This window comes from Chanodichthys erythropterus, chromosome 8 (genome assembly GCF_024489055.1).
Source record: "Chanodichthys erythropterus isolate Z2021 chromosome 8, ASM2448905v1, whole genome shotgun sequence".
In the NCBI taxonomy this organism is placed as follows: Eukaryota; Metazoa; Chordata; class Actinopteri; order Cypriniformes; family Xenocyprididae; genus Chanodichthys; species Chanodichthys erythropterus.
Genome location: NC_090228.1, coordinates 4,009,811 through 4,019,174, shown reverse-complemented (window position 1 = coordinate 4,019,174; position 9,364 = coordinate 4,009,811). Strand labels below are relative to the sequence as shown.

Here is a 9,364-nt window from a genome sequence, read left to right as displayed (position 1 = left end):
CTTTTCTTAGTACATGATGTAACTACAGAAGAGTCAAGTTTTAAATAGGAAAAATATCGAACCTCTTTGGTCATTTTTTTAAGCGAGATGCTATTGGTCTAATCAGATTCAATAAACTATGCTAAGCTATGCTAAAAGTGGTACCGCCAGACCCGGAGATCAGCTGAATGGATTCGAAATTGGTAAAACTCAACTGTTTAACTCTAGGGGAGTTGTAAAATGAGCCTATTTTCAAAAAAAAGTGGAGTGTTCCTTTAAGACTGAACCAAGACTGAACTTCAAATCTTTATGCACACGTCAAACACCACAGAAGGATTTTTAGAGTGATTTAAAGAATGTAATATAATATTAACAAAGTATTGTTCATTGTTTGTTCAGCATAACCTGATATTGCTGAGTTCAACATGTTCCTGGGTCAACATTTTTGTTGATCCTGGAACAACATTCAAATAAACAAATCAGATTTGAGGGACAAGTTTACAGATTATGTCAAGTTTAGGCTTAAAATCATGAATTGGTGCTTCTACATCAGTGTTATTCATCTATCATTTCCCTTTGATTTTTGGGGTAACTTATGGGTAGGGTTAGGTTTAGGGGTAGGAATAGGGTTAAGACTCAATTATCAGACTAGAATGTTGTTCCAGGATCAACAAAATGTGCATCTAACTCTGCAATATCAGGGCATGCGTTTGTTCATGTTTACTACTGTTTAACAAGTGAAAACTAAGTGTTACCAAAATAAGATGTGAAGTTTGTGGTCTTTGGTCAGAGATCTTACAGAAAATATAGGAGTCAGAAGTTCATTTCTGTAAAATAACATGAGTTTGAACTTTTCTTACCAGATCAGCAGTGAGAAACGTACCTGACCTCAGCATGTTGTTTATGTTGCACATTATTTGTGATTGTGAGCTTCGTCAGCTTCTTCTCGTGTTAGAAACTCCTTTAAAAATATGAGCTCCTTCTGGAGGAACAAAACATGTCATTTTAAAACATTATTTTTTTAATTATACATAAGTGTGCTTATTTTCTATTCAATGTATTTTTATTACTATTGTTTTAAATTGAACATAATAGATGAAGACTAACTTTTATTTTACTTCATTTTATAAGTGTTTTCAGAAATATCTGAAATGAAATATTGGCAAAAAAAAAAAAAAACAATGCTGTGAAATTAACCTCTTCCATTGCATTACATTAGTAATATTTCAGATAAAAATACATATTTATATATATATATATATATATATATATATATATATATATATATATATATATATATATATATATATATATATATATATTTTAGTTTAACATGTATTTTAAATTGTTAGTTCACCCAAAAATGAAAATAATGCAATTTATTACTCACCCTTATGTTGTTCTACACCAGTAAGACCTTCATTCATCTTCTGAAAAACAAAATGTTATGATTTCAAAACACTGCTTCGTAGCTTTATTGAACTGAATTAATGATTCAGTTCTCCTATCAAACAGCTAAACTGCTGAAATCACGTGACTTTGGAGCTCCGAATCACTGATTCGATTCGTAAAGCTCTGAAGCAATGTTTTGAAATCAGCCCATCATATTGTTGAAAAGTCGTTATTTTGTTTTTTGCCGCACAAAAAGGATCCTGAGAGAGGAAATGTCATTGCTGTGAATGCAGGCCTCACTGAGCCACCGGATTTAATCCAAATATCTTAATTTGAGTTCAGAAGATGAACGAAGGTCTTACGGGTGTAGAACAACTTGAGGGTGAGTAATAAATGACATTATTTTTATTTTTGGGTGAACTCACCCTTTAATATGCAATGTAATGTCAACTTTAAAAAAAGCCAATATTAAAATAAATGGTGTCTTCAGAACATCTAAGTGATCATCTTTATTCATGTCAGTATATTGCTCTTTCAAAACTAATGCCAGGTAAAACTGCAGCTCATTTTGTAGCATGTCTCATGAATCAGCACTCAAAATAGTCGCAGCTCTATAATCAGGTCAACAATCATGCACTACTTCTGACAAAATTAATGTGAGCAATTCAGAGGCTAAAAAAAACCCATTGACAGCAACGAAAGGGAAGTGAAACACACAAACTATATCTTTAGCAATCTGTTTTCGAAAAGAAATATAGGAGAAGTGCAAAATGGGAATCATACTATTGTGGGTTCAAACCACTTACTTCTCGTGACCACATTGATAAGTGTGCGGCTGCATGCAGTTCAGTTATGTTAAACACAGGTATGTATCGCCCTCCTGTGGAGATTGTGTGAATTACACCATTGCAAATTGAGTCTAATGAACTTAAAATGTTTAGAGAACATTTCATAGAGTTTTTCTTCTCTCCTCTCTTTTCTTCTGTTAAAATACATTTATATACAAAAGACCAGACTTTCACGTTCAAAGGCAAACAATTCTCTTCTGTGCCTGAAATCTACTTAAAATTTCATACATGAGGCCCCGGATCATTAAGAAGCAGGGGCGGATCTAGAAAATTATTTACAGGGTGGCAAAGGGGTGGCAACACCAAACCAGGCACCAATGCATAGAGATTTATGGCCTGACATACACAATTGTGTTCACAAATATTGCATTACCACAAAATAATCATCTATACAGTTTAAAATAAAATAACAAGATTTCAATATCCATCATGGCACCAAGTCAAGACACTTATATGAAAAACATCAACAGATTATTATTTTGAGCTTGTATCACTAAAGGAGATGAGCAGTTTTATTAATATTACATAGGCTACTTCGATGGTATAAATCACATTTTAGTACAAGTTAAAGAGCAACAAAAACTTTTGAATTTCCACAGTTTTGCAAACAATTTTTTAGCTTCTGTTATTAAAGGATTAGTTCACTTTCAATTAGCCCAATCTTTACTCACTCTCAAGCCATCTGTATTAGGGCTGCACGATAATTCGCATGAGATTTTCACGCGCATTTCGTCAGTAAAGCCGGTTCCCTGATTACCGTTAAATCTCCATCACCTGCTTTCAAATGGAGTGGCATTTAATAGACAGAGCCGTAGATCACTGAAAAGCCACGCAATATCGCGTTCATTATCGAAGGCGATTCATCTGCGATATGAACGCGATATTGCGTGGCTTTTCAGTGATCTACGGCTATGTGTATTAAATGCCGCTGCATTTGAAAGCAGGTGATGGCGATTTAGCGGTAATCAGGGAACCGGCTTTATTGATGAAATGCGCGTGACAATCTCATGCGATATATCGTGCAGCCCTAATCTGTATATGACTTTCTTCCTTCTGATGAACTCAATTGGAGAAATTTGAATATCTTGAGCTTTATAATGGCAGTGAACAGGGGTCCCGAGTATGAGTTGAAGAAAGTGCTTTCATATTCATATACCGCCTTCCGTATTCAATGTACGAAGAAAGTGTAAAACACTTGCAGTTCAATAGCTCACGCTACGCCTTCCCTAAACAACTTACGTAACTTGAATACGGAAGGCAGTCTGGCTGAAGCTAAATATTTTACTTCATAATTTGTTAAAATATGGGTATTTTTTACACAAACGCATCGCTTCAGAAGGCCTTTATTAACCCCCGGAGCCGTGTGGAATATGTTTATGATGGATGGATGCACTTTATTCAGCTCATACTCGTGACCCCTGTTCACTGCATTATAAAGCTCGGATGCATCAGGAGGATATTTATTAATATAACTCCGACTGTGTTCATCAGAAAGAAGAAACACCTAGGATGATTTGAGGGTGAGTAAAGCTTGGGATAATTTTCATTTGAAAGTGAACTAATCATTTAAGAGTGATGGGAATGTCTGTGTGTGTTCGCCAGAACACCCTATCAAACACATACTTACACACACACACCCTATCAACCAAATACTCACACACACACACCCTGTCAACCACATACTCTAGCAACACCCCAGCAACTGCATGCCAAGAGCCAAGCAACCATCCAGAATCTCCTAACAAAACATCTTTCTCTTCTGGCCTAACTGACCAAACTATTTAAACAAGACATTAAATTGGCTTTATGACAAGCCAGCAAAAATTAGTCTTTCAAACTTTTCAATCTAGTTATTGTTTTTCTTGATTGCTAACACACAATTCCTAACACCATTCAACATTTTCTCACAGCTATAAACACAATCTCGAAACTATACATCAACTGAAACATATTACAGTCAAAAACATCAGAGGTGTAAAGATTACCTGAAAACCACACTTGAGTAAAAGTACTGATACTTTACATCGAAAATGACTCCACTACAAGTTACAAGTAACCAAAGACAAAAGTCTTAAAGTATCTGATTTTAACAGTACTTGAGTATTTTACTGAATGTAGGTAGGCTCAGAGATGCATTAGTCCTCAACACCTGAGAGACGTGCCAATGAAAATAAGAAAAAATTGATTTTGTAAGATGAGAAATCAAGTTTATTTTCTAAAATCAAAATAAAACTGAACATCTCAATATTGCAATAAAGACACAACAACCTTTTAAACGTCTACAACCGTTTGAGCTCCATTGAAGTCCACTATATGGAGAAAAATCCTGGAATGTTTTCATCAAAAACCTTAATTTCTTTTCAACTGAAGAAAGAAGGACATGAACATCTTGGATGACATGAGGGTGAGTAAATTATCAGGAAATTTGAATTTGAAAGTGAACTAATCCTTTAACACTAGAAGTCCCAGAGAGCAGCCATTTGGCTTTTCTACCTATAAAACCCGCAGGACAGCCGAATGGCTGGAAGGCTTTAGGCTAATATCCTTAATCAGCTGTGAACAGTTGCTTTTGTTATGTAAACAATGTGGGGCCATGCTGAGCCACTTCAAGGAAACTTGTGTTTCACTTTGCCATCTTAGGGAGAAATCAACACACATGTTTTTTTTTCCTTTGTTGCTGAGATCTATTGATAAAAATAGTACAAAATAAAATAAAGAAACCAACCATTTGTACAATAATATTAAAAAGTGAGTGAGTACATTCCAGCAATCACTCACAATCCTGGCACTGCCTGGCAATATATTATAAATACATTTTGTATATATTCATTATATATTAATCTTATATTTGAAATACATCATAAGTCCATTTTTAAAAGTGTTTGAAAGATGGGTTCAAGTGTACTACAAGTGGTAACTAAATACATTTTTCTATACAGAGATAGTATGTTAAAAGCACATTTTAGTTCAAATTCATGGTGTCTCAAAATAGCACAGTTGAGTACACTTAGATGTTCTTAAGATTATCTTAAGAAGTACTAAAGAAGAGCTTTTAGTATATTAAGTACAAAATAAGTGCACGGAAATAGAGCACTGAACATTATGGAAGTGTAAAAGTGTACTAAAATAAAGTGTATTTTATTGCACTTTTTTTTTCACCTGGGTAGACACTCCAACACTTTCCGTTTGCAATAAGATTATTTTTATTACCACACTGGCAGATATTGATCATTTTACTTAAGTAAAATGCACTTAATTTAGATCCCCCCAGGAAACAAGACTAAATATCATATATAATTTTCTCATATAGAAAATCCATCTTGATTTAAGATTTTTTTTTAAAATTTACTTGAAATAGGATAAAAAAATACTTAGTATGAAAAGCATTTTTGCAGTGTGAATGAGTGAGTTAACTTTTTAAACATCACTTGCACTCCCTCATTTCAGGGTTAACATACTCAGAGTTTTCACTTAACCCACTGCAAAAAATGCTGTTCTTACTTAGATTTTTTGTCTCGTTTCTAGTCAAAATATCTTAAAGTTCTTAAATCAAGATGCATTTTCTTGACAAGTAAAAATTATTTTCTTGTTTTCAGGAAAAATAAGTCAAAATTAAGTAAGTCTTTCCTTAAAACAAGCAAAATAATCTGCCAATGTTGTAAGCAAAATAATCTTATTTCAAACCAAGAATAAGCTATATAATCTTGTTTTCAGTTTGGACTAAGATTATTTTGCTTACCCCATTGGCAGATTATTTTGCTTGTTTTAAGGAAAAAAGTACTCAATTTTGATTTATTTCTCCTGAAAACAAGGAAATAATTTGTACTTGTCAAGAAAATGCTTCTTGATTTAAGAACTTAAGACTAAAAACAAGACAAAAATTCTAAGTAAGAACAGCATTTTTTGCAGTGCCTCCTTTCTGAAACCGGCTCATGGTCAATCAAGTTCTCTGCTTTTAGCAGCCCTCCCTCCCCCACACATACAAACAAGCCACCAGCAACCATTCACACACACACCCCCAACCCCCCTGCAGATTGCTCAGGTAATGACCATATTTACACATGAATTGATGCTAATGATAGCCAAAAGACTAGCCAGTTAGCATCCACTTGGCTAAAGGAGGGTTACAAATCTCTGGGACTTCTAGTGTTAATGTGATGTGACAGATCAAAGACGTGAATAAAACAGCTTGTAAACAATGTCACGTAACATTTACCCCAGAAAAACATATTCAGTGACATAAACTCATTAGTCAGCTAGAAAACGAACTCTAGAAAGCAGCATTCTGATAAATATAGCTATGCACCATTACATATTCATTATAATTTTTAATGTTCTTCAATATTTAATGCAGGTTTGAATAAATCACAGCTGCGATTTAAATGTTTATATTAAAAAAAACTAAAAACGTATTTGTAAAAAAAAAATTCGTAAAAAAAAACGAATTGGAGTAGAAATTTGATTATGTAATTCTAAACATATATTAATAATACAAACATCATTGAGTGTAATTTAAGTGTTTGCATATAAATAAGTTAATTTAACCGTCAATATTATTATTATAGTAGTACCAACTGACTCCCATGTGTAGTTTACAGCATTAGTTGAGAGATTTTTTCCTCAGAAAATTTGCCATGTACTGTAACTGAAATACTACATCCAAAATAATCGATATCGAATCGAAATTGTAATCGAATCGAATTGAAAGCATGTGAATAGTAATCGAATCGAATCATGAAAATTGTGTCAATACCCAGCCCAAGTAAGGAATCACTTTTAAAACCAGCATGGCTATCACAACGCAACATGACATTAATACAAGGTGCTAAAATGCACTAATACCTTAGCAAACATGTAACACTGCTCTATATTGCATTTGCATGCAAAGTGCATCGTTTTTGAGCAAACAATAAACATGGATTGACATAACAAAGGTGTAATTTCACCATAAAAGTTTCACACATCACAATATGACTTTCAGCACTGAAAAGACACTATTGAATGAGGAGCCGCTGACTGATCATCTAGAATTTGTGCTGTAAATCAATGTGACCGCCTGAAAAATGTTCTCCTCCTTTAGATGATCATGTACATCTGTGTCTGTAAGTCCATCTGGTTTTGTTCTGGAGGGTCGTTCAGTGACTCTGAGCTGCAGCAGTGATGCAAACCCACCGGAGCTCATCTACACCTGGTACAGAGACACTGAAGAACACCTGAAACCAGTGCAGACCGGACAGAACCTGACCATCAACAACACCGACCCGACACACAGCGGACGATACGTCTGTACAGCTCAGAACACAATCATTAGTATACTGGACTTGAGTATTTACACCACAATATATATTCATATGGTGAAAATGCTTGATGGAGAATTGTTTTTTAAAGAGTGGTAATGGAAGTGTTATAACAGATTTGGTCATTCTTATGTTTTCTTAGTTTTGCTTAATTCCTATTTTATGCTCTCAAAATAATTTGCTTCTCACACGCTCACATAAAAATGCTCTTCACATGATTTCATAAGTCTTGACTTTAGTGATTAATATGAGATACTGTCAGGCAGTGGGTCAGCTGATCTCCTGACAGCATCTGTAGCAGTTTGAACACGTCTCAGAGTGAAAAGAACATTTACAGTTTCACAGTTAGAATGGAACTGGCCCAGAAGAAGTTAATCAAGTGAGAATCTCTTAATGTTGCTCTAGTGAGTGAGAAAAAAAGGCTGAAGTGTGAAATGTTCACTTTGTGCTGTTGATACTTTGCTACTTATAACCTACACATGAAACATTGATTACTGCAATTAATTAGTTAACATAATTCCTTGTTTGCATGTCAGTCCTTGTATAAAGTATTTTATATTATTAAAGCATCTGGAAACTTTTCAGTTTGACATTTTCTTCTATTAAAATGAATATTTCAAATTTAACTGTCGAATTCCCACTTTTAGCAGATATTTTCATTTCATCAGGCTCTTAATGATTTATGTAATCTTTTGGATACCAGAAAACCAGGTTTTTCCTAATATCAATCATCATTAGAACTTTAAAGCTCTTGATTCTACTTTGTATTTGCTCTTATAAAAATGTACTATAGTTTTGTAATTGTGGCATTTATTAAAACTATAATTACAGGTCAGACCAGTGATGGATCTCTACTGTATCTCTATAGTACTTTCTATGAAAAACAGCAGCTTACTAACTACTGTACATCATGTACAATAAACCGTGGCTGGGCATGCTTTCTCATTATGCATTTACTCTTTTATATTGGTGCAAAGATTCACAAAATTCACGGTTCAGAAAAAAGGGTAACTTTTCTTTCTATTTATATACTTTATGTACTTTGATACCACAGCAAACAAGTTACCAAGTTCAAACATTAAAGACAAGTGAACAGTCAGGAAAATATAAGCTCTACAATATACAAAGTTACAAATAAAGTAATGTCTAACAGTAGTGTTCATGTACAGAAATGTATAATAACACTATAGTGTTCACTGTATAAATTAAATATAGATTAATCTTTGTTAAAACTGTTTTCCAACTTTTGAGTGCTTTGTTACAGTTTTGTATATATTGTCATATTAATTATAATTCAAATGAATTCTGTTTTATTGACCACAATATTACTGATGATAACTGTTGAGGAATCAAACACTTTTGATTCATTTTGAAAAAGGGCAGAGGTTCAAGTCCCCAAAGCCCTCCTCCTGCACATCCTGAAGGAGACCACAAGAGGGCGATAATAAGCAACAAAGGACTTTAATATTTTCTTATTGCACCCTCTTGTGGCCTCAGAAGGACACTTATTAAATCTTCGTTTAAGAAATAGGAAAGAAGATATTTGTTTTCGTTAATAAACTGGGTCAATAAAACACAGTGGTTAAATCCAAAACTCTGTTCTACTGGTCTTTGATTAAAAGAGGTTAGGCCTCTGAAAATATTCAATAATGATCCATACCGAATTATATGAAACATTATACCATGATACATTTTTTTTTGCTGTATCGCCCAGCCCGAGGCTAAAACCAGGGTAGAAAATTACTCTTTATTTCTAAATTATGACAATTTTTCATGTAAAAATCACACTAACATTATAGGTGCACCTCAGGAAAAATGATTTTAAAAAATGCAGTTTATGACCCCTTT

At 33.8% G+C, this 9,364-nt stretch overlaps 1 protein-coding gene across 5 annotated transcripts in view; it reads right to left on the bottom strand.

Moving 5' to 3' along the window:
* si:dkey-97m3.1 (fatty acyl-CoA reductase 1) overlaps nucleotides 1-9,364 on the bottom strand; it is a 95,673-nt gene that overhangs the window by 23,639 nt on the left and 62,670 nt on the right. For 2 of the 5 annotated variants that reach the window (XR_010895654.1, XR_010895658.1), the window contains 2 exons: nucleotides 1,370-1,409; nucleotides 225-961 (listed from right to left, as the gene is read on the bottom strand). The gene's annotated coding sequence lies outside the window, so the exon portion shown is untranslated. Of the gene's footprint in view, nucleotides 1-224; nucleotides 962-1,369; nucleotides 1,410-9,364 lie in introns of those variants that run through there. The other 3 variants (XR_010895656.1, XR_010895657.1, XR_010895655.1) reach the window with 3 other exon arrangements.